This window comes from Lissotriton vulgaris, chromosome 7 (genome assembly GCF_964263255.1).
Source record: "Lissotriton vulgaris chromosome 7, aLisVul1.2, whole genome shotgun sequence".
In the NCBI taxonomy this organism is placed as follows: Eukaryota; Metazoa; Chordata; class Amphibia; order Caudata; family Salamandridae; genus Lissotriton; species Lissotriton vulgaris.
In genome coordinates this window covers 1,460,382,062-1,460,407,991 of record NC_141695.1, presented here as the reverse complement: position 1 = coordinate 1,460,407,991, position 25,930 = coordinate 1,460,382,062, and positions in this window count along the sequence as shown.

The window sequence follows — 25,930 nt, the reverse complement described above, 5'->3', positions numbered from 1 at the left end:
CATGTACGTAAGGCCCATGGGAAGCTTGAGGTTAATTTCTCTAATTATCCTGTCAGGTGGTGGTGGGGACTATTGCACTTCTGCAGTCGCCCCAAACACTCCTTGGCCATATTGGTGCCCCGGCCATTTTGGGACCATGATAAGCAAAAGAATATATGCCGATTAGCCCTTGCAGGGTATTATCGGGCGTTGCTCGCCCAGTTCCATGAATATGAAATAAGGGAGGGAGTAACTCAGCTGCCTCTTTTTGCATTGGGGATCATGGGTGGAGCCACAAAGCCCCTAAAACCTGCATGGCTTTCTCCTTGGGTGTGGGAGCCAGCATCATGGTTTATAGCTACGCCACAACAACAAAAAAATCTTTACATGCTCCCACCCGCAGGCAGGAGCTCTGTATTGTCCCCTGCCCAGGGTGTGCCTGGGAAGGATTAGAGAGGTTGGTGCAACCTGACCCCAGACACTGGCAGTAGGCAGGGCAATGCGCCTGGCCAGTTCTCTCTCCAGGCTTTGAGGGATGTGGATCTGAGGCAGAAATAAGAACAAGGAAAGGGCCTCACGCATGCAGGCCCGTCCCCAATAAAATGATAATTTCAAAAGAACATCTATGTTACGTCGTCCCAGGGAATTTACAGAGATCAGGTAGTGCCCCACACGCTCATTTGCTCGGTCCATTTCCTTAATTTGTAAAGCTGCTTTTATCTCTGGCCTTGTTGAGACAATTTTATTTGTCTTTGGTTTATTTTGTTCCTTGTTTATTTTTAACTTATTTAAAGAGTTTAATACAGCACAAACTTGACGCAAAGGTATCAAAGCACTTTACATAGTTGGCAGAATAGAAGTTACATGAGTTACATATGGGGGAAAAAATGACAAGTGGTACTCAGATACATAGCAATTGTGTACACAGGAAGAACAGTAGCAGTTGCATTGGTTACACATGGGGTGTGTACAACTACATAAACGTAAATATAGATACACTGCAATAATATATACCAGAGAAGTACGATAGATAGTAAGAAATGTGAGCGAAAAGGTCTGAGGTAGATACGGTAGGATTGACGACTCAAGGTAACTAGCAATGTTGGTGTAAAGTGAGCAAAAGCAAGGCATATAGGCATAGCAAAGCACATAGGCATATTAACAGTGTGGATACAGTATTAGGGTACCATGCAGTGGAATGTTATGGAATACCCAGTGTGAATTTCCATATACTGGTGTACCCTCCAGGTACAGCGGACAAACAGCAATACCGCAGAATGTTACCCTTGCATCTAGCCCCATCCCAGCAACCGACCAGCAAGTGGGCGGGAACTCCTTAACAGTCATCAATCTAGCCCCCAAAGCCCAGTAAGTTCTTAATCAGGTCTCATCTTTGTCCACTCAGATGCTGAGAAGAAGCATTTACAATTTTAGAATAGCAGAGAAAGTTGTTGGGAAATTTTTTCTGTGGGTTCCTCCACTTCAGCACATGGATGCCCGTGATGAGAATACATCATAAGATGAATTATGAACTCAAAGATCCTTAACCGAAACATTAATTCCTAGTACAATAAAAGATGACTGATGAGTAGGAAATGCAACTGCGGGAGGAGCGAGCTAGGCTGTCATCTACACACCCCACATAAGACAACATTCCCAGTTGTCCCGCAGTGCTGCACAGACATCAGGGACTCTACATACCAGGTGGCAGGTCAAGTGCCACGCTGGAGAGGCCGACGGCAGGGGTTTGTGGATGTGGGCTCTCCATGCTATGAACACCAAGAATGGCAGTAAAGTTACAGTTCTGACCAGCAACAATGATAAGTGGGGCAACATTTTAAACCTTAAAAAGAAGTTGATACGTACAGAAATGCATGCTGAGTTTCTAATACAATATGTCCAGGCAGGAGTGATCCCAGTGGGTCTCCAAAGTAGAAATGAACCAGGACTATGTGTGGAGCATAGAACATTTCTGGAAACCTGGACACATATAGCCAATAGATGCAGTAGGGATTGGCCCCTTCTAATTATTGAAACTGCACATGAATTGATCATTTTAGAAAAGGAGCAAATTGACCAGCTCATTAAAGAACTTCAGGACAACTCAGTATTAGAGGAGGCAAAAACTGGAAGAATTTGAAACAGATATTAGTGGGTATAAGGATTACCTGATAAACAAAAAGACGAAAAAATTAAGAAAGCATGTGGAAAAATACAGCATAGAAGGGAATTATCCTTACCTCGCGAAGGATTATTACCAACAACAACAAGAACAGACCTGGGAACGAGCATATAATCAGAGACCAGTATACCAGAGAGGAGAAAGAAAAGGGATTCACTGTCCCGAATCTTCTGGGTCAGGAAGTGAGGAAGAAACCAATATAAGAGAAGGAACCAGCAACTCTAGAGGAGGGAACTATGGAGAGGGAGGCAGGACTGGAGCAGGCCCCCTATACAAAGGATCCTCATTTGATCACCCCCCTTTTTTAGACCAGCGCCCAAGGAGGGGCCAACGTACAAACAGAGGTTTTGGGAGAGGTCAGAATGTGAGGCATCAACCTCAACAGGAATACCTACAGACCAGAACCTGGCAATACTGGAGGTGACATCTAAAAAGTTTCCTATCATCAATCTGTCCAAAAGAATATTTTCTGATGACAAATTAGAATTGCTGGAAAAGGGATTCACTTTTGCACCAACTAGTCAAGTTAATAAATTCCTTTTAGAAAAGGATCTTAAATCCTTCTTCAGGAAAATTAGATTGTCCCGGTTTTTTGAAGATAAGGAACACATTGAAGAGGAAAATGCTTCAGGTTTGAAGCCAAAATCAACCTTAACTCCCCACAGTAGTCAGGTAGATAGGGAGGTTGATGTGTTTGAACAGATTGTGGAATCTAAAATCCGCAACCTGTGGGAACACCAACCTCGTATTTCGCAAAATTTAAACAAGAAACAGAAAGAGTCTATCCATCACTTGAAGAATGATTTTAGTATAACAATAAAGCCCGCCGACATGGGCGGTGGCGTTTGTATATTCGATACTGATGATTATGATAGACGTATCTTACATCTGTTAGGGGTAAAGGAACATTACAAACAGGTACCCATGTCTCAATGGAATACATTAATTAAAGACATAGGGTCACTCTTAAGAACAGACAGACAAAACAACTGGGTTACTGAAAAGGAATTTAGATTCCTCCTCAATGAAAAGGCAATTATCCCGGCCATTTATGGCCTCCCTAAGATCCATAAAAACATCAAAGACCCACCCCTGAGACCCATAGTCATTTGCATCAATTCGCTCCTAGAACCACTCAGCCAGTATGTAGATACCTTCTTAAAACCACTAGGACAAAATCTTCAATCCTATATAAAGGATTCTTTCCATATGGTCAGCACAGTTGAAGGGATCGAGTTTAATCAGAATACCCAGATTTTGGTAACATTATACATTGAAGCCCTCTACACAAACATACCACAGGATGCAGCCATCTACACCATCTGGAACATCCTTGGGCATGTGGACTGTAGAGGAGCGAACATTGATTTTATCATTCATGCTTGGAGTTGGTCCTTAAGCGCAATTTGTTCCTTTTTAGGGACGATTTATTTTTACAGTGCAAGGGGACCAGCATGGGGGCCACATGTGCCCCAAGTGTGGCCTGCCTCTATGTGGGGCAGTTTGAAGCCACCCATGTCAACAATGAATCGGCTTCCTTTTTTGAAAATGTCATCAGGTGGAATCGATTCATTGATGACATATTCTTTATATGGGAAGGTGCTGAGGTTTCCTTAAAAGAATTTTTAGATTGGCTGAATTTAGGTGATTCCAATTTGAGGTTCACATCATCATACAGTAAAGAGTATGTACACTTCTTGGATTTAAAAATCAAAGACGTTGAGAGAAGGCTGGAAGTTGAATTGTTCTGTAAACCGACGTACAAGAATACCTTACTACACTATTCCAGCTTTCACCCGAAAGCCCAAAGGGACAATATCCCCTTTATACAGTTCCTGCGGCTACGCAGGAACTGTACCAATTTGGAGGATTTCTATAAACATTCTGAGAATTTGAAAACTAAACTAAAGGATAGGGGGTACCCTAGAAAATTAATTTCCTCCTCTTTTAAGCGAGCCAGATTTTATATTAGGGACAGCATGCTTGCTAAAAATGAGATGAGAGAGACTAAAAAGAAAGAGGAAAATAAAAGGATCGTATTTGTCAGTCAATACTCGTCCTTAAGTAACAGGATTAAAAATGTGATTAATTCCTCTTGGAATATCTTGAACGATAATGATCTAATGAAATTGGAAAAAACACTTTTTGCATTCAAAAAGAACAATAATCTCAAATGTGATCTGGTCCACACATACAGGGAGGGACCCAAACAAATCCAAACCACACTTGGAGGGCAAAAGGTCACTGGGAATTATAGATGCAATAATTGTTCCATGTGTGAACAATGCATCCAAGGCAAAGAACATATACATAATTGCCACACTCTAAGACCGAGAACTTTAAATAACTGCAGAATGAAGAATGTGGTATACTTAATAGTATGCCCATGCATGATGGCCTATGTTGGCAAAACAGGAAGGGAGATACGTATCCGCCTCCTAGAACATAAATCCGCCATAAAAAACTTAAAACCTAACTGACCCCTGGTAGGTCATTTTTAAGAAAAGGGTCATACATTCTCGGACTTTAAATGGTTAATCATAGAACGTATAGATATGAATAAAAGAGGTGGTGGCAGCACATTGAAAAGAAAAAACCGCGAACAGTGGTACATTTCTATCCTGGACACTTCCAGGAAAGGTCTAAATACGAGAGAGGACTGGATGACCATTGTGATTTGAACGTCCTCCCCCTTTCCGCCTATAGCCCCCCCTTAAAACACCTCCCACCACATTGAGGGGCGGAACTCGGGACCATGTGCCAAAAACTCTGAGTCTAATATCTGATATTTAGTCACTCAATGAATATGAATATTCCACTGCCGCTGTGGGAATTGCTGGGGCTCCATGTAGTTGTCCAGTGGTTGGCACATGTACCGGCCACGTGCTACCTAAGGGATATACATGGTACCCATCATTCCCGCAGAATACGAAGTGCGCTTAAATAATACCCCTGGAGATACAGGACAGATATCCGCTTCCCCACCCCCACCGTCACCCTTTGCTTTTTAATAAATGAAATCATCAGTCTAGGCGAAGCTAATCACTATATATATTTTTTGAAGCTGAGCCTTTTAAACCCATACGGACTTTGGTGCCAGAAATATAGGTCGCATTTAGGGACTCGCAGGGGAGATCACCACTTCCTTTGCGTTTGCATTGCTCTTTTAACCGTTATCGGCTGTCCCTGACATACAAATGGGGCAGGGACACGGAGGTTTTGGAATAGTACGCTCTCTTTTTTTCCAATGGAGGCGGCATGAAGGGAGTAGACTGCCTTCTTCTAAATTATGAGGTCTGTGCCCACCTTATGTGGATGTATCGCCCTGTTAAATATAGAAATCACCGCTTTAAATTCGCGCTGATACGGACCAACGTACACCAAGTCATGGCCCCTTTAATTCTTTAGTAAACTATGGAGGCGGGAGACAAAGTAGCAGAACAGCCCGCTTTCCCACAGGTGTAGCGCATTATGTGGGGTTTAAATAGCACACGTCCAACGGTCCTCTTTCACAAGCCGTGGGGCAAGATGATCAGAAGGACACCAGAACCCGAGCTGTAGGTAAGGAGCCCTGGGAGTAGGGGGGTTCTGCTAGATATAACATAGCGAGTTGCCCGAATCACTGGAGGATATGCTCGTGCATTTGTATTTCACTCTAGAGCCCCAATACGCCCAGGACGATTGAAGTCCCAGTCAGTAAGGGAATCCAGTAAAACCACTGGGATATGTGCCAGTGTGTCGGTATTTCACTCCAGAGCCCTCATATGTATTTAAACATTGAAGCATTATTCAGTCGGGGACATTAGTAAAACTACGGGGGCATTTGTCAGTGTGTCTGTATTTTACTTTAGAACTTTTACACGCACTGAACTATTGAAGCCTCATTAAGTTAGGGCAATTAGTAAAACTATCTGGGTTTTTGTCAGTACAGTTGTATTTTATTTGAGAGCCCCCATACGCACTGAATCATTGAAGCCTCATTTGTTTGGGGAATTTAGCAAAACTGAGTGCGAGCAGTCATTGGGCTGCAACCGCATACCTATGAAGCCATAAGAATTCTGTGTGATTGGCAGACCCTCGGGTATTGCGCACATGAGATGGCAAGCGTCTAGAATCCCTTTGGGGAAATTGGAAGAATATTTGGTTCAAATGAGGATGTAAGGACGATCGTTATAACAAAGTGATCAGTAGTCCACACATTAATTAAACACCTCCAGAACATACCCTTATATATAATGATGAGGGGCTAATTGTCAACGATCTTGCAGATTAATGCCATTTTACATGTAGAATTTTGGGGATTATTTTTAGATCCTACCCTTCTATCATCGCATACATATAACTGGGATGAAGACTGAGGTTGATTATAGGCAAGCAGTCCATTGATGCGCTATATGTTTCTACATCTTTGGTAAGTACATTTATATTCACCCCCAGAAATAGTAGTCCAGGGAGGGGGCATTAATTAAGGAATGCAAACTAAGCACCTGTACAACTGTGCCTCTATCACCCCACAGACAAAGAAATATCTTTTTTTTACTACCACTAAAATAGAGGAAGGGAAGACGCGGATTCCCCCCCATTAAAATCTGTGACACCAGGTGGGAGGATATATATCCCCCAAGCGATTGGTAGGTTTTTTTAAGAATCATGCTGTAGATAAGAGACCTAGAAACCATATGCATGGAGGACAATGTACCAAATGAATATGTGGGTCAGTCTTTTTATATTCTTATCTTAACAGCACCAAGATTTAGAAGCGTCCTGGAGCCCTAAGGAGCCCCGCTTTCTTTTTCGAATATTTCTTGATTGGAGGAATGTTCCCTTTTGTTTTGATAGGTAGGTCACTAAGTTTGGGTGCAATATATCACATTACAACAGTCAAGGTGGTCCGAACCTTAAATCTAACAGGATCATTATTCCTCTGTTCATAGTGTCAAGACCCAGGAGTGTTTGGAGCCCTAAGGAGCCCAGCTCAAATTACTAACTGTGTGTGTTACAACTGTTTCCTGACCCACTCGAGTGACACAGTGAGGTGGGTAAGATCCTTGTGTTCCCTAAGGTGGCCAGGAAATATGATGAGAAGTAGACTTAAAAGAGGATAATTGTGATAGTATGTAGATTGAATGGAATATGTGAATGGGACCCAGTGTACAGTTATGCTTCACAATACTCAGGTTGTAGTAGGGACAAGAGGCGTTTCTAGCTTACTGGTCCCAAATACTTTGTCCGCCCAAAGAAATGTGTAATTTTATGAACTTGATAGGTTTTAATATGGCATGATGTAATGTATTGTTTAGGGCAAATAAAATGGACCAATTTCCTTCCGCCCAAAGCTTGAGGGAGGGAGGTGCATGATTATTCATTTTGGTTGATTGATATATGTACAGAACACTGGTGTGACATGTGACATGTTTAAACAAATAATAACACATTGCCTATATGTTTTCTGATTAGGAATATCATGTGTGTCTTTAACTGAAAGAGAACAGTTTATAAGCCTTGTCCTGAAGAAGGTGGCTTATAATCACAAAAGGGCCATCGAAACGCGTCGACGTACTACATGTTGTTACATCCAGGAATCTGATAGGGAGATAATTTGTGGACACCCATAATATATGATTATAATGAATTCCATATGGAGTAACCAATTAATGAAGTGCTCACGATTATACACTGTTTTGTTCTCTGATAGTTGTTTTTTATATTGTTAACACATAGGTGTTTTTTAATGTTTAAACTGTGTTTGTACAAAATTGTCGTTTGATGATTTTTTTAATTATTGTGTAAATTACATTGAGTGTATTAAAATTTGTTTACTTTTGCATATCAGTTGTTTTTGAGTATTCTACATAACTGACTATAGTGGGCTCTGGATGATTCATTTTAGTGTTGCCTTCGGCGACAATTGAGCTGCTGGGTATGAATGTAGTTGAGTGAAGAACAATTGCTGATCTCAGTTTAGTGCAAATTCAGTCCCAGGAAAAAGTTTCCTTTTGTCTTCTCCGTGCTTCAAACATGGCCGCCCGATTCACTTCATCCCCTGTTATGGTGGGACGCAAGCATGTAGAGGAATGGAGATGCAGCGACCATGAGCCCCTGCCGTTGGTTCCTGCTCAGACATCGATCCTCCAGTAGGGGACGAGGGAAGCAGGTTTGGCAGGGTTGGTGGGCATCCACGGGCACCCAGCAGACATCGGAAAAGGAGGGGCTCTTACCTCAAAAGGGCCATCCAACTCTCTCCAACCCCCGCTGGGGGTTGCAGGAGTGCAGGAGCTAGGGAGAGGCAGCGAGCCCACAAAGTAAGGTTGGGCTCAGATTTCTGTTCCTACAAGCAGAGAAACAGGGAGTACCGGGGACGGCAGGACTGATGGACATCCAAAGGCACCCATCAGGATTTACACCGGTGGTGATCCTTTAACCCGGGGAATCTTTCCTGGTTCCTTTCTCATTACTACTACATGGTCTTCCACGTGATCTGCTGTGTTGCATTGCCTGTGCAGGATCGAGTCCTTCAAATCCTGAAGGGTGGTGGTTTGATGGCAGGGGTGTCTGGGGATTTAAGCAAAATGGCAATCCCTAACCTGGGAGCTCCTTGACCATTAGCCATCTTGATCTTGCCACCATGAGCTTTTTCTTCAGGCCTCATGGCCTCCAAAGGGGCACATTTTGCTTGGAGCTGAATTATCCCCACTCCAGGTTTTTTCTCTACCTGGCTCTTGGTGCTCCTCTTCTGTTGATGGGGGAATCTCGTACATTCCCTGTGAAACTAGGCTGCAGAACACCCTTTTTGCTGCTCTCACCAGATCCCTTAATCTTCTGATTTACTGCAGGACAAGCAGGAGGCAGTAGAACTCGGGTCCTTTCCCCCAGCTGGCCCTCACTGGGTTAGGGACACAAGTGTCACTGACCCTGGTGAGATCCATAAAATACCTGGGAGTCAGTTGGGGGAAAAGTCTTAATTCTATCTCATCAGGTGCAAGGAAACTGGTGGCTTCTTCTTCCAGCTGGGCATCCTTTTGCTGTTGTTGCTCCCTGGTCCAGGGCCTTCTCAACTCTCAAGCTTAAGTGCAATGTGACAAGCTAATTATTAGCTGCAGATTTCTTCCTCACCTATTACCAGGAACTGAGTAAACCACTGTTTTTGTCAATCACCTTTTGTTTAGGGAGACCTTGGATCCCTGTGCTGCGGGGATGAGTAATTACCTTGGCCCAGTAGAGGGGACAAAGGCGTGGTTATTGAGGAACGCAAATTCAAATTTGGCGTGCATTTTTTATCCATCAGTTTGGTACCCTGTCGGCCTAAGAGTAGAGCAAAACTGTATTTTAGGGCAGATTTCATATATATCAAGCTCATGGTAAATGAATACCAGCACTCATGTGAACAGTCTTATCCCAGATTTTATTGGGACAGAACAAACACAACAAGATGCGTTTCGGCAACCGCCGTTCTCACATCTTGAAGTCCAACCCAGTAATAGGGAAAGACTTACCTGAAGCGCCTTTGATGACATTAAGAAGAGCAAGGACATTGCGCAACAATCTAGTCCAGAGTCACTGCATTTCAGAAAGTAGGCCACCGGCCTTTGGTAAAATAGCTGGTTTCTTTCCCTGTCGAACATGCAGGGCATGTAAAAACAGTAGTAAGGTTTAAAGTTACACTGTTCCCAGCCTTGAGGAACCAAGAAGAATCAGGAAGTTGATGAACTATAACACAAGCTACACGGTGTACTGTTTGGTATGTCCGTGTGGCTTGCACTACATTGGAGGCACTATACACCACACGAAAGTGCATATTTTAGAACGCCTCAGAGCCATCACAAACAGATGACTTATCCGGTGGTGTGGCACTTTGAGGTCTTTCATCAGAGCAACAGGGACCTGTTGTGATTCTTGTGTCGATCATGTACCCCTTAATGTGAGAGGTGGGGATAGACAGTTGCAAATCTGCAGATTAGAGTCGAGATACATCATCGACAACCAAACAAAAATGCCACAAGGTCTGAACAGTGGGAAGGATGTGGCTGTCCACTTGTAGGTTTAGGGGAATCTTTTGTTGTTGTGACATCATTTGATGTAAACAACATGTTGATTGTATTGAGCAAAACATTGAGGGGTACAACCCATTCAGGGTGGTATCAGTTGTGTTAATAATTGCCCATCCAGGGCTTAATTTGAATTTTGAATTAGGTGTACACGCAGTGAGTAGCTTTCATGACATACGTTTGTTATATTGCCCATCCAGGGCAATATAACAAACTTATGAGGCCATGTTGTATGCTTTTTTACCAATGAATGTGCATGTTTACAAATGGCCGACACCATGGGGCTGAAGGAAGAAGTCCAGTGCCCTTTGTTGATGTTGATACATATCATTATTTAAATGTTGCCTCGTGTCGGCGCCGGCCACTATAGAGAAAGGCGGGTGCCGAAATGTGTCTTGTTGCGTTTGTTCTGTCCCAATAAAATCTGGGATAAGACTGTTCACATGAGCCCTGGCATTCATTTATCGTGAGCTTGAGGAATTTACATGCGGTATCCATCACCCGACGGCATGCCCCTGCTTCTCTCACGCCGCCTCCGCCGTGTTTCGAGCCGCACGGACAACGCCTACCCCAGCCCACGTACTCACCACAGGAGCTTCACCGTCCGGTTTCTGCGTGTTCTTCTTCGTCAATCTGCTGAACACGTTGGCTTCAAAGCTGCAAACAGAGGCGTTGGCTTCTTTTCTCCGCTTATGCCAATGTCGACTGGAATTGTATGAAGACCGGTTCACCTCACTTGGGAGGGCCAGTGATGTGCATTTCAGTCCCCGCGCCATACATTTCTTGGATTCCCTCGCCTCCTTCGTTTTCTCAGTAAAAAGTCACAGCACCACAGCAGGGTAGGTTTCAAATTTCATTTATTTAACCACCATGTGCAATTGTGCAAGAATTAGGACGGCCTACGCATTTCGGCTACCATTAGCCTTCTACTGGACCATAGAGTCCCCAACATCTAGAGAGTATTCAAAGTGCTATGTGCATTACCCTTATTTGTATTTACTGTTGTTAAAACACTAGACTGTTAACCTCAGCACAGTAACATGGTACAAGTCTATCGCCGTTTTTCCTCTTTCATTGTAAAGTACATTCAGAAGATATATATATATAAAGTGCTAGTGCGACATATCCACATGAAGTATTTGAATCACCATTTTTTTTACATTCTTATGATATGCATCCAACTGTTAAAAAGTCAAGGTACTAGTACAAAAATTACAAAAGTTGCAATTTCTTAAAAACTTCCAATCTTGCCATTATTTGACCTTCCTTTTCTCCCATAGTTTCCATTTTAGCTGTTTTTTGGTGTGTCGCTCATGCAACTTGGTCAACCACAGTTGTTGTAAAGTACATTCAAAGAGAGTGCATTTTGACATTCCCCTCTCGTACGTGGAGCAATTTTAGATGGAGGACATTCTACTAGTCCCAATATTCACAGTCCAATGCAAAATACTTGAATTAGTGATGACTCTGATATTATTCTTCCAACCATTACCCAAGGTCTAGAGTTCTTACTACATCTCAAAGTTTCTCCCAATGCTAAAGTTTACCACATTCATTTAGATCGTATTAAGTTCCTACATTTTGTCTGGTTATCATGATGAATAATTCATTAAATTCTCTGTGAAGTACATACCCAAATCCATGTCTTCGGAACTTAAAAATCAACTACTTAATGTTGGTGTGCTAGTTATTCAACAATTTCAATTGAAAATAATGGGAGTATACATTTGGTGATTTTTTTACACAAGGGTACGGTTTATCAAATTCGTGCTGCACCTTGCTCTTAATGTGATTTCTACATGATTTTACTTATCTCATTTTTATTCTATTCAAAATGTAAAATGTCCAGATGAAATGAGAAAATTGTTGATATATATTTACAAGAAAATCTGTCCTGCAGAAGAAAAGTTATTTCATATTCAAATCCATAACAGATCAGATGCAGTTATTCTTGACTTTCTAATATTTACAAATGTACAAATAGTTTTGTATCCAGATTGTGTCCGTGTGGATATTCTGTACCCATTGCTAGTACAAATCTAGATTCCATTTTACGCAATTTTAGGGTTCGGTCACCACCTCTCTCTGCAGGTTACACAATTTTAAGTCTGTAGAATTTCAATTGACTACAATCACTTTGATGGTATTCGTGAAAGTGTTTTGCCATTGGATAGTTCGGATCTTTATTTTTTATGGCACGTAGATGTTGCAAAATCCATAACTTTAGTTTATTGATTGTGCTGCCCACATAGTATTTTTTACAAGGAAACATTAATCTGTAGACCACATATTTAGTCTCACAAGTAATGTGATCCAGGATTTTTTCAGTTTTACCATTTTTCAGTTCATAGTTCGTTATGTTGGAGCCATGTTAACATGCTCGACATTTTGCACACTTCCAGAATCCCGGTGTGTTTAGCCAAGAGATCTTTTTTGGCTCTCTTTTCTCAAGATGACTTTGAGTTAAGATGTCTCTTAAGGAAGCTGTTTTTCGATAGGTTATGCTGGGATGAGGTGTTAAGCTCTCTCTTAGTGTATCATCAAGTAGTAACATTTCCCAGTTCCTACTTATCACCTTTTTAAAGTCTCCACTTTGATTATGAAAATTCAAGATTAGACGCGTTGTGCTTTCTATCGCATCCTCTTTTCCATCTGGTTTCCTTTTTGAAGGTACTAGGAGTTCAGTTTGTTTTTTCAAGTTGACCGTGGATTAAGGCATTCATAATCACTTCCAACGGATACCCTCTCTCCAAGAAACAACAACTCATCTCTTTAATTTCAAGCTCTAGATCTTTAGTTTCAGAGCAATTTCTTTTCGCCCTTAGCATCTCGCCATAGGTTATGCTCCATTTCAAGTCCGATGGATGCCCACTATTGGCATGAAATATGCTGTTGCATGATGTTGGTTTTCGATGCATTTTGGTGTATATCCTGTTGTTGTCGACAAAAACTTCCACATCCAGGAAGATGATGCTGGGATCGCTTATTGCAGATGTGAAGTTTAAGTTGTAATCATTCTCTTCGAGAGAGTCAATAAAAGCCTGCAAGTCTAAACGGTTCCCATCCCATATGACGAAAAGGTCTTCAATGAAACGACACCAGGTTTTTATTTTGGAATGTTTCTTCATTTCGTTTTCCAGAGTCTCTGTTTCCCATATGGCCATAAATAGATTAGCATAAGTTGGGGCAAAAGATGTCCCCTTTGCCGTGCCTTGTTTCTGCAAATAGAGGTCACCCAGGAAGAGGAAAACATTGTGTTGCAAACAGTAGGTTAACATGACTACTAACGTGGCAGTGTGTTCCAGATGACAGATCGATTGCAATTGTAGGAATTGTTTTACAGCTTTTATTCCATCCTCATGCCTTATCGAGGTATAGAGCGAAGAGACATCTATCGTTGCCATTAACAATCCTGTTTTCCACTCGATTGTGCTGATTTTGTTTAAGAAATCCATGGTATCTCTTAAATAAGAGGACAGACTAGTCACATAATTCATCAGGAAGATATCCACAAATCTAGATGTGATCTCTAGAAGTGATCCTATTGAACTGACTATTGGCCTTCAAGGTGGCTTGTGGATCGCCTTATGCACTTTCGACAGAGAGTAAATAGTCGCTTTGATGGGGTGATCTGTTTTTAGATAGAGGTATTCGTCAAAATCGATTAAGCCCCTTTCCTTCGATCCGAATAACACTGAATGATATTCATTCATCCAGGTTTCAGTTGGATCTTGTTGGAGTATCTCATAATGGCCTTTGTTTTCAAGTTGTCTTTTTGCTTCTTCTGTATAATCAGACATGTTCTGAACCACAATATTTCTTCCTTTGTCGGGGGCTTTTATAATGATTGTTGGATCCTTTCCCGGCTCTGTCATTGCTTTATATTCTCTGGTATCAAGTTCCAGACCTTTTTCTTCTTGGATTTTGATGTTGACACAGTGGATATTTTATTGATTTCTTCCACCATAATTTCATGGAACAGATCAATCTTGTTTCCCGGTGGCAATTGCGGACAGAACCTGGACTGTTTTGAGTCCACTTTATCCTCCTTTATTTGTGGCTATCCCCATGCTGTTGCAAAGATCAATATCCATCACGAAGCTATGTTGACTATCCCCCATGTTAGATCTCTCCCCTTCTTCCAATGATGTCAGTGTTCTTAAAGCATGTAAATCCTTTTGAGCAAATATAGACAGATCGATGTTTTCAATATTTGGACCACTTCATCGAGGTGTTTTCGCTGCGAAATATTTTTATGAGTTTGATTTTTTGACAAAACTTGTAGAGGTCAATCCGGGCATTTGATACATCCATATCTTTGTTGGGACAATAGGATAATCCTCTGAGTAGTTTAAGATGAGTTTCATTCAATAGTTTATCTGAGGTGTTGATTACTAAGTTGTTGTTGAGGAGGGTTTTTCTCTTCTTCAAAATTACTTCTGCTTTCCTCTTCCTCTGTTTGGTTTTGCTCCATCTTCTACTCCATCTGGTGTTATTTTGGTATGTCCCCTTCCCCACGTCGTGCCTCGGCCTCTTCCTCTTTGTCGCATTATCATTTGTGCAAGTCGCATCTCCCCTTGAAAATCCAATGGAGTTATAGTTGCTTCCTCATCGGCGGAGCTGAGATCCGAGCTGTCCACCATGTCTGGTGTCACGGTTCCTGCACATTTGCCCATGACAACTGTATTTGTCAGCATGTCATACTTTTGGGCGAATGTGTAAATGCACGATTCGCATAATCCATCCTGTCTCGGGTGAATTTCTTTTCTTTTTTCTACCTCTGCTTCGTGTTTGTTTATTTTTTCTCCATGTTCTCAATTAACTCCTTATTCTCTTCAGATGTTGGAAATTTGGTTAGATCCTGTTCCAGTTCTTGGATTGTGCTTGTAATTTTGTCTAATTTTCTTTCCGCATGTATGATCAGTGTCCTCATAAGTTTAAATGAACATTCATTGGTGTCTTGCTGCCACTGTTTTATTAGATCCGGATCCAGATCATTCAATGTGGGCATGATTAATATCCGAAGACCTCTTGGTACCCTCTTATATTCAATGTATTTCTCTAATGTTATTTTCTCCCACCATTTGTTGACTTCAAGAATGCGGCTTTGCTGAAGTTCTCTTAGTACACTGATTATTGTTTTCTTGTCACTTTCTCCTGTTGTTTCCTCGGCCATTGCACTTGTTGATGGTGTAGCGTCATCATTCAATAATTCACTCGCTCTCTGTAGGCGATTCCGAGACTTATTTGCCATGTTCTGGCTGAGGTTAAGTTTTACTTGTTCTAGCTTGCAATCATTATGGTGTTAAATATTTCAGAGATCTGTCGTCTGACTCCAGACTAAAACAATATCCCTTGACCCTGCTGCTCCTGATAATTATTGCAAATATTAGCTGATTCACAATATGTTTGATTAGTCTTCATTTGTCTCTAGTAGCTGTAATCTTTCATTTCTGTTTTCGTTTTTACTTTCTTTTTTTTTCTTCCCCGGAGTACTAAAATTTCGAGAAGTCAAATTGCGGAGCGAGGATTAATTTTCGGCATCCAATACATTTTGTATGCCCTTTCATTCGTCACTCCTCTTGGCTACTTACTCCTAATGGTTAATACAAAAGCAGGTTACGGCATGCCCCTGCTTCTCTCACTCCGCCGCGTTTTGAGCCGCGCTTACAACGCCTACCCCAGCCCACGTACTTACCACAGGAACTTCACCGTCCGGTTTCAGCGCGTTCTTCTTCGTCAATCTGCTGAACGCGTTGGCTTCAAAGCTGCAAACAGAGGCATCGGCTTCTTTTCTCCGCTTATGCCAATGTCAACTGGAATTGTATGAAGACCGATTCACCTCACTTGCGAGTGCCCGTGATGTGCGTTCCAGTCCCCGTGCCATATATTTCTTGGATTCCCTCGCCTCCTTCGTTTTCTCGGCAAAAGTCACACCACCACAGCAGGGTAGGTTTCAAATTTCATTTATTTAACCACCACTGTGTAATTGTGCAAGAATTAGGACGGCTTACGCGTTTCGGCTACCATTAGCCTTCTACTGGACCATAGAGTCCCCAACATCTAGAGAGTATTTAAAGTGCTATGTGCATAACCCTTTTTTGTTTACTATTGTTAAAACACTAGACTGTTAACCTCAGCACAGTAACATGGTACAAGTCTTGCGCCATTTTTCCTCTTTCATTGTAAAGAACATTCAGAAGATATACATAAAGTGCTAGTGCGACATATTCACATGAAGTATTTGAATCATCATTTTTACATTCATTTTTACATTCTTGTGATATGCATCCAACTGTTAAAAAGTCAAGGTACTTGTACAAAAATTACAAAAGTTGCAATTTCCTAAAAACTTCCAATCTTGCCATTATTTGACAACCTTTTTATCCCATAGCTCCATTTTAGCTGTTTTTTGGTGTGTCAATCATGCAACTTGGTCAACCTCATGTTGGCGCCTGCCACTATTGAGAGAGGCGGTTGCCGAAACGCGGCTTGTTGTGTTTGTTCTGATCAAATAAAATCTGGGATAAGACTGTTCCAGTGAGTGCTGGTATTCATTTAATGTGAGCTTGAGGAATTTACACGTGGTGTCCATCACCCGACCGCGAGTGAAGGGAGGGAAACGGAATCGGAGGGTGTGTGTGTATATATATATATATATATATCGACCAACAAAATGCCAAAAGCATCTGAGGGCGCACCCACAGCAGGTAACAGACATCCGGCTTCACTCCGATAAGTTACACCATCCGCCGTTTATTGAAACAGGAAGGAACTTGCAAAGCTGCTTTCAGGTGAATTTCATGAAGACCTGACGCGTTTCGAAATCCTTACTTTTTTATCAAAGGTCGTAGCTGAAATGGCAGTTTTAGGAAGCTCTGTTAGTCGTTAGTTCCGACCATGCCGACTCTGCCATTTTATTGGCTGCGCTCGTTATGAGCTTTGCATTCTGGAACAGTTAGTTCATGGCAGAGCAAAGTTTGTACCAGCTCCCAAAGTCCTCCAGGAAAGACGAACACGGACCCAAAGTTGAGTGCGAGATTATTTATTAAATTCAACACCGCGCACCACCGCCATGACGCGTTTCGGCCCTCTAGAGGCCTTGATCACATGGCGCTGTAACAGGAAACTAAACATTCAAAGTGCTAGTGCAATGTCATGTGCAAAGTTGGGCAGATAGACATAGAAAAAAAATATATACATATGTTTTTCTGTTCATCGCTTCTATATACAAATCAGTCTTGCCTAAAGCTGTAACAGACATGTATAAATAACTAAATAAATACATACTTAAATAGGACAATCAATGAGCATAAAGGATATGTATGCAACCATTATCATGCATTGTCATAGAATTCTAATTCAATGCGCTGCTTCAATTGAGTCAGACAATATATAATTCCACCACAATGGTACACTGTGCAAATACGAAAATAATAGCAGAAAGCGATAAGAGCAAATGCGTAAAATATTGATGGACCATCAATGGTACAGCATGCAAAATAGGCAAAGGATACAACAATCAATTGTGTAGTTGTGCAAGAACACAGGGTGCTAAGGATCATCTAAGGCTGATCAGTATCCGACAACACACACATTTGTGATTTTTAACAGAAAAAGCAAAACTGTAACTTAAGCCTTTTATCACCATGTCATTAATCATATCCTGACAATCTGTTGTGCCCATATTGACTTTGGTAAAACCCCAGTGGGTCCCTATGCAATTTAAGAAAAGATCAACATTTCTTTTGGACACATCTCGCATAATGCTGCACCCTGATAACTATGTTATATGTGGCATATACCCATGTAATGCTCCAATTGTTACCCAAGTGGGTCAAAAAGCGAATGAATAATCATATACTGTCTAACGAAATACTACTGTGATAAAATAAATCTGTATCCAAACAGAAAAACAGGCGAACCAAAGGCAAAAGACAGTGCAGGCCTGCCCATATTCATTGGCAAACTACATTGTAAATTCATTAATTCATAATTATCTTAACAATAGATTGTTGTTACTGATATCCCAACAATTATAAAACCACTAATTGTGCAGGAGACTAAAATCCTACTAAATATTTATGATCCCATAAATATTTAAAATCAAGTTCCATTTAATATTCAATTGAATAAATAAAAAACCTAAAAACCCTAATAAATATGTATTACCTCATAACTATCTAAAATCAAGTTTTAATGTTCGGTTAACTAATTGTGTGGATCACTCAATGCCTGCCGTAGGGCTAATAATAGCCCCATGTGCGTGCTCAATAGGCTGTTCTATGTTTATCTGCAGACGAAAAGTGCTCGTGCAAAAAATGATAAAAAACGTGTTTTAAAATTATGTTATAAAAGTACCTTCTATTATATCGAGGAGGAGAGGCAAATACATTGATAGTGTGGAAAAATGTATGTGCTGAGAGTATACAAACACTAGTGCCACTGTTCAGATGGTTTACAGGCATGTGAAGAAATCTTCACTCGAGTTTAACCCATTGGGCGTCTTGGTATTTAGCTCAAGGATGTATCTAGTTTCCATCCTCAACAAGGCTTCACAGTCACCACCCCGTCTCAGTGCAGGGACCATGTCAACCACAAAATAGCTTAGGTGTTCCAGACGGCTATTTTGAACATCCTTAAAATGCCTGGCTACAGGGTATGATGCATCCTGATTGCTGACGGCCCGCATGTGCTGGAGTATACGTTTGTGGACCTGCAACTTGGTACTACCAACATATTGCAGGCCACACGTACACTCCAGCACATAAACAGCAAAATCAGTTTTGCAAGTCAGCTTTTTTAATATTGTTTGGGGAGCATCATGAAAAGGAGTTCTGTATGATACTGTACTCCTTCCTAGCTTGCAGATCTTGCATACAGCGCATTTTATGAATGCTTTAGTAGTTTGTAACCATGTATTCTTAGTTACCACCTCCGGACTACTTTTTACAAGCATATCACTCATAGAGCGTGCTTTCCGGAAGGTGATTTTAGGAGTTTCTGTCAGGGATTCACCAATTACAGGGTCATTTCGAATTACTGCCCAATTCTTGTTAAAGATTTTGCGCAGTGCACGATGTTGGCGACTGTATGTTATTATCAGTGGTGGGGAATTGGTGGAAGCTATGGGTGCATTGGTTTCTACATCAATTTTGGGCACTAGGATGTAAGACTATGGGCCTTGAAAGGGACCTAGCTTTCTTAATCGCTTTATCAATCATTTCTGTGGAATAGCCCCTAGACAGAAATCTTTTCTTGCTCTCACTTTGGGCTGCAAGACAATCTTCATCGACACTGCAGAAACGCCTGATGCGCAGCATCTTGCCATAGGGTATGCTGCGTATCAAATGCTCAGGATGATGGCTGGTGGCGTGGAGCACAGTATTGCTTTTCGGTGCAGTTTGGTCTCAAGTCTACCATTCTGGACGTACACCTCCACATCCAGAAAGTTTACAGATTTCTGACCAACCTGTGCTGTGAATTGCAAATTAAGATTGTTGGTATTGATTTCCTGAATAAACAACGATGCTGCCGACTCTGACCCTTTCCAAATGAGAAACAGATCGTCAATGTAAAGATACCAAATTATGATGTTATCAGTGAGAACTTGCTTATATTTGTTGCTGAAGACTTGCTCCTCCCACATCCCCATATGCAAACAAGCATAACTGGGGGAGAAGCAAGCCCCCATCGCCACACCTCTCATTTGTTGAAAAACTTGGCTCTGAAATAAAAAATAGTTATTATTCAGACATGTAGCTATCATCTCCAAAATCATTTTGCTATGCAAGCTGTGCACCTGCACAGGGCCACCAAACCCCAGGGGCCACCACACCAATATATATCCTTAATTTAATAATCCTCTGAGGATGGATACATATTTGTGTGGCGGCCCCTGGCAGGGATTTGATGGCCTCCAGCTCTGTTCCACTTCCAAACACCCTGACCCACCCCCCCTCTTCACTGGCCTCCGCGCTCTTCCCCGCCCAGACCCCCTCTTCCGGGGCCCCCTACCTACGCTCCCTGCCCAGGGCCGCCATGAGCCTAGAGCCCCCCCTGCGCAGGGGTTTAGACTTTAAAAAGTGCTCTACAGCCTTGATGCCATCCAAGTGGTGTTTACTTGTATATAAAGCAGTGACATCAAGGGTGGTCAACAAGTAATCATCCTGCCATGGTAGGTTGTCAATTTTCCTCAAAAAGTCCCCTGTGTCCTGCAGGTAGGATGGCAACAGCTTAACGTGCTCCTGTAAACTAACGTGTGCCGAGGTCAATGCACTTGAACAGTGTTTCCAGCAGCTTTTAGAAGCATACTCACGTGAGGAACCAAGCATCAAATATAGCCAAGGTGCATGTGTAAAGCAACAATATGTAATTAGTGCAGGTTCCTTCTGGTGAACATTTTGGAAGGGTAAACAGGCGCCACTTGGCGCTGAGCTAAATGGATTGTGACACGGGTGGAATTTCCTTGTTTCATTGTTTTGCTGGGTCCGTAGAGCCTCGTTGTTCTGTACAAAATGTATTCAGGTTTCCACTTCCTCCTCCTCTCGCATTTCTCACCAGTCTCACTCGTATCTGACTCTTTCACCTCCGGTGCTCCTCTGTCACCCAGAGGCCTGGGGCCTCATTTATGAGGCTGTGCATCACTTTTACGCCGCCGGTGCGTCACTTTTTGTGACGCACCAGTGGCGGAAAAAATGCACCTTGTTGCGCCATATTTACAAAGTGGTGCATCTAGGTAGAGGCGTCACTTTGTAAACCCCTGCGCCACATTATACCTGCGCCAGGTATAATGTATGCAAGGGGGGCGTTTTGACGCAAGAAAGGGTCATGGAAGTGACACAGCGAAATCTATAAGATTTCACTGCGCCATTTCTTGGCCGCTAATGCGCCAAAATCTTACGCCTGCTTCATGGCAGGCGTAAGACTGACGCAGACACTAACAACATGGGACTTGCCCATGTCAAAGTACACATTGCTGGAGTTGCGTCACTTTTGTGACGAATTCCAGCAATGCGTCACTTTTGCGCCTACAGATACTGACGTATCTGTAACTCCTTGCGACATGATGCGTCATATTATAAATATGACGCATCCAGTATGTTGCAAGGAGTGCGCACTGAGAAGTGACGCATCGCTGCTTTCACGCAGCGATGCATCATTTCTCATAAATGAGACCCCTGGTCTCAATCCTTTCACCCCATGCCCAGTTTGTGTGGGTGGTGCAGATGGCGGGTACCAGCACTCATCTTTGGGCATTAACGCTGCCTGTGTGTCAGGGGTCCTAGAGCAAGGTAGGAAAGGGCAACCTGGCTGAAGATTGGATGATAAAATACAGCAATAATCAGGGTTCAGCGGGGTCCTCAGGGCCCTGGGCCCCAGGGCCACTGCACCTGCTGCACCAAATGAAGCTACACGCTTGGCAGGGACTTATTTTTCATCATAAGACTCTGAGCAAGAGTGAGAGAGGGAAAAAGGAAGATGAAAAGATGGGAAAACAGTGACAAAGGAAGGAAGCAGGGGTGAAAAAACCTGCGGGAGTGAGATAAAGAGACATGAAGACTATGATACGGGTGGAATTAGGATAGGCAGCATTGGTATTTGGCACCCAGTATTCAACATCACTGTCGGTGAGCTCATAAGACAAACTTGTGGGGACCTGAACTGGTGAGCTCTCAGCAACAAAAGGATCAAGCCCTGCTGGTGAGTGATCTCTTCAAAACTTGCAGTAGTGCAGTGTCTATGGTGCATAATTTGCACAGATGAAAATAATCAGAGTTAAAAAAAGATTTTTTAAATTTTTTGTTTTTATTGGGTGTAAGCAGGCATTAGTATTACAGAGTTCAATTCAAAAAAAACCCAAATGGGATCTGCACATCGCAGATTTCAAAGATCAAGGTTTTTCATGTATGGCATCATCCTACACGACCTCTGGTGACCTTCCTGGTGATGCTGCTGCCCCTGACCTGTCAGATAAGAGACACTTAACAGCGGAGTGAACAAAGACGCCATCCAAGTCAAAGACCAAGGCAGCTATGTTCAAAACTCGCAAGTTTGGCACCAAATTTAAGAACACATTTTCACTGCACCCCAAGTCAAACCTAGGCCTAACTTAAGAACTTGTCTGGGCCTTTTTAAAAAAAAAAAATCCAGAGGAGTGGAAGTGGATTTGACATAAATTGTTACAGTTTAGCAGCAGTTTATCTCTGAAAGCAAATTTGAGAAATGTTTTCACCCAGCACAATTTAAGAGGTCTTATTCAGTGCACCTTTGTATACATCTCCCTCGTCATTTGAGATGCTGAATAGCCACAAACCACCAACAAGGGGTTAAAATGTGCCGTGAGACAACACTTCACCACAAAGAGGTAGAAATGTGTACATTAGGCATAATAACAAAGGCCTGGGATGGGGCCTGAATCTCACAAACTTCTCATTAAATATGAGACCTTTTTCAGTTGTTTTTTCCCAAATGCCGATCTATGTGTTGTTTAAGATTGTCTAATTTACATTCGTATAGCACCGACTACCATTGATATTGACTGACTGTATTGTATTGTATATTGGATTTATATAGCGCTTATCACCCAGGGGTCTCTAAGCACTTGCCTTGGAAACCCGTCCTGGCTTTTCCCTGTGACATAGCCCCTACAGGGCATCCCCAAGGTGAAAGCCAGGCATCCCGCCGCCGGGGGCCGTTGTGGAGATTAAGCAAGCTTAATGCCCAGAGTTGCAGAGCATGAACCCATGATTAGGTGAGGCACCGAAGCGAGAATTATCAAGTCCGTGGGCATTTGAGCTCAAGACCCTGCCGCGTTGGGAATTGAACCCTGGTCCCGGGTCTGATCTCTGCTTTAGGGTCTGCCTGCTCTAACCAGTGAGCCACACTTCTCCACTTGATGGTTATTGCATATCAACCTCTTCTCTGCCTGGGCCCCCTTTCTGGGAAGGTCATTATTAGACCTTGAGGGAGCAGGCTTTGATGGTGTATGTTAGATTGTTGATGTGTGTGGCAAGCACTGTCTTTGTTCAGTGTGCTTCACAATTGTATTATAGAACAACACAGCACGGAGTGATTTGATGTCCGTGTTCCAGGAACTGCTCATTCTAATTAAAAGTCCCTTGGGAAGGGACATGTTTTTTCAATTGCTTCAGCAGAAAGGATATGTTTATTCAAGTTGGTCAAGAGATGTAGTCACCATAAGGAAATGCCTAATTAACAGCTGTTGTTTGTGGTTGAAGACTGTCTACCGAGGAGGAGAGAAAACAGTTTAAATGTGATTAAACTACATACAATGTGAGACAGCTAACAAACAGTATCCCATTAGTATTCAGGGTATGGCAGATAAAGAATCTAACAATAATTGTTGAATATTTGGGAAAGGGTAGTTGTCACAGGTTTTACCAGTGGTTAATTTGTAAAATAATATAAGATGCAGAGGATCTCGTCCAGAGACAATTTCTACCAGCCCATTTCTCCTGTTAACGCCGCCTGAAACAGAAGCCATGAAGTGCCACAAGTAGAGAGAAAATGTGGTGTAATGGCCAGAGATGCCGACTTTGGAGCTGGGGACCCAGGTTCGAGACTCAGCATCGACAACATCCTGTGGTTCTCGGCGAACCACTCAATCTCCTTATGCCTGCCAAAAATGAATGTGCACTTAACTGGTGCTCAAGCGCCGGTATAAGTGCTGGTGCAAGCACTGGAAACCACCGGCTCAAATTAAGTACTTGATTTTACCCAAACTGGGTCGGTTGTTTCAATGCATGTGCACCTGTGGCACACATCAGACAACTTGGGAAATTGAAAAGGAGTGCAGGTACAGTGTGAAGAGAAATGTGATAGTGCCCTAGGAGTGTCCGCTGGTGGTCTTTGAAAGTGGTGGAGCATAACACCTCTATGAACTGCAAGGTGCAAGTGAGCGAACTCAACTGCTTCAGCAGGGTTGAGGGGGTTCTCCGCGTGAGAATAGTTTGAATCATTGGTGCCCGGTAGTGTATTTTGTGTATTTTTAACTTAAAAGTTCTAAAAGGCATAGGCTGTGAAAAGGCACTCATGATATATTCCAGTACTCCCATAGAATGTCGACTAAATTACCATGTAATACTTATATTTATTGAAGATAGTATACTAATGTAGGTAATACAATACTTGTACTTTGGTGTAAACAGAAGAGAGAGGCAGATAATAGTCATTTCAGTAGCAGAATTGCATGGTGAGTAGTCAACAAACTTGGGTTCAAATCCTGGTTGTTCAACTTGATCCAATGTTGTGATTCTATGGAAATACCTTTACTTTTTCAACAATATTGTCCATATATATAGTGCACATGGCACATTGGCATCTCTTTGTGCACTCATGGCAGTGTTGTCTTTTATTGAAGAGTGGGTTAAAGTTCATGTTTAAAGAGTGTTTCTATCAACAGATGTCAATAAAGCAATATAATTTAATTCCTAAAGTGCAACATAGACTTCAAGTGTTCACCAATTTTTAATCTGAAAGTCAGTATCATGTTTTTATAAGGCCTTTGCTCTATCATTTACAAGAGCGCACTTTTGACGTCTGATCTCACACTTTTAATTTGAGAACTAAGGCAAAGTCCAAGCTCGGCTCTAACTATAAACTTCCAGGCTTGCCCACCTCTTATGCACACGTAACCATGCACAGAGCAGACAGACACACGTACACATACTTTCACACTGGGCCTCAAACAGTCTCATCCAGAAGTATGCACACAACATTTGAGGACTTTTTTTTGCTTATGCTCAGCTGCTCGGTCTACTACTTTTCCACAATGCAGACAAAGCTCCATATTCCCTCCAGTATCTGGTAAGTCAGTTGACTCCCTAGGGTTCAAAAGACTCCATAAATTGAACTAACGGGATGCCTAGCCAAACCACGCTATTGTCCCTTTACTTCCTTTGGGCCAACTCACAGTGCCTTACATGATTATAAGCAAAAAGAACAAATAATGGGTGGTATGCTGAACAAATCAAATATTTACCCCCAGTCACAGATCTGGGTTTAATCCATCATTTATTTTCTCACAACGCCACCCCACTTTGGACCCAGCCATATGTAAATCAGTCTTGACCCTGCTCCCCATGTGAACAGTCCAGTCCGATCATCCAGGCCAGGTCTTCCCTGGACCATAAACAATCATCCAGGGACCATTTTGGGGAAACCCCCTCATCAGACAGGTTAGCTGGAATCCAGTGGCACAGTGAGCACGGAACCTACGTCTGGGCATACCATTCCCACTTAGGGTAACAAAAGTAAAAAGAACAAATGATGGACAATATGCTGAACAAATCAAACTTTCACCGCCAGTCATAGGTCTGGGTTTAATCCATTGCTTTTTTGCTCACAACAATACCCATGTTTGGACCCAGCCATATGCAAATCAGTCTTGACCCTGTTCCCAATGGGAACAGTCCAGCCTGAACTGCCAGGCCAGGTCCTCCCTAGAACAGAAACAAGCAACTTGGGATCACCCCTCATCACAATATGCTTTTAGGTTTTGGGAAACATCCTCCCTGTGCAGCCACCTGCGGAATGATTTTTTTTTAAGTTCATAAGTTTTTTATTAGGAGTTTAAGAGATGAACAGCTGTATACACAATCATACAGATAAATGAAAAGGGGGGTGTAAGGGTAAAGGAACAATTGAAAATAAACATGTGAAAATATACACATAAAGGAGTATACATAAGTAAATAAATGTA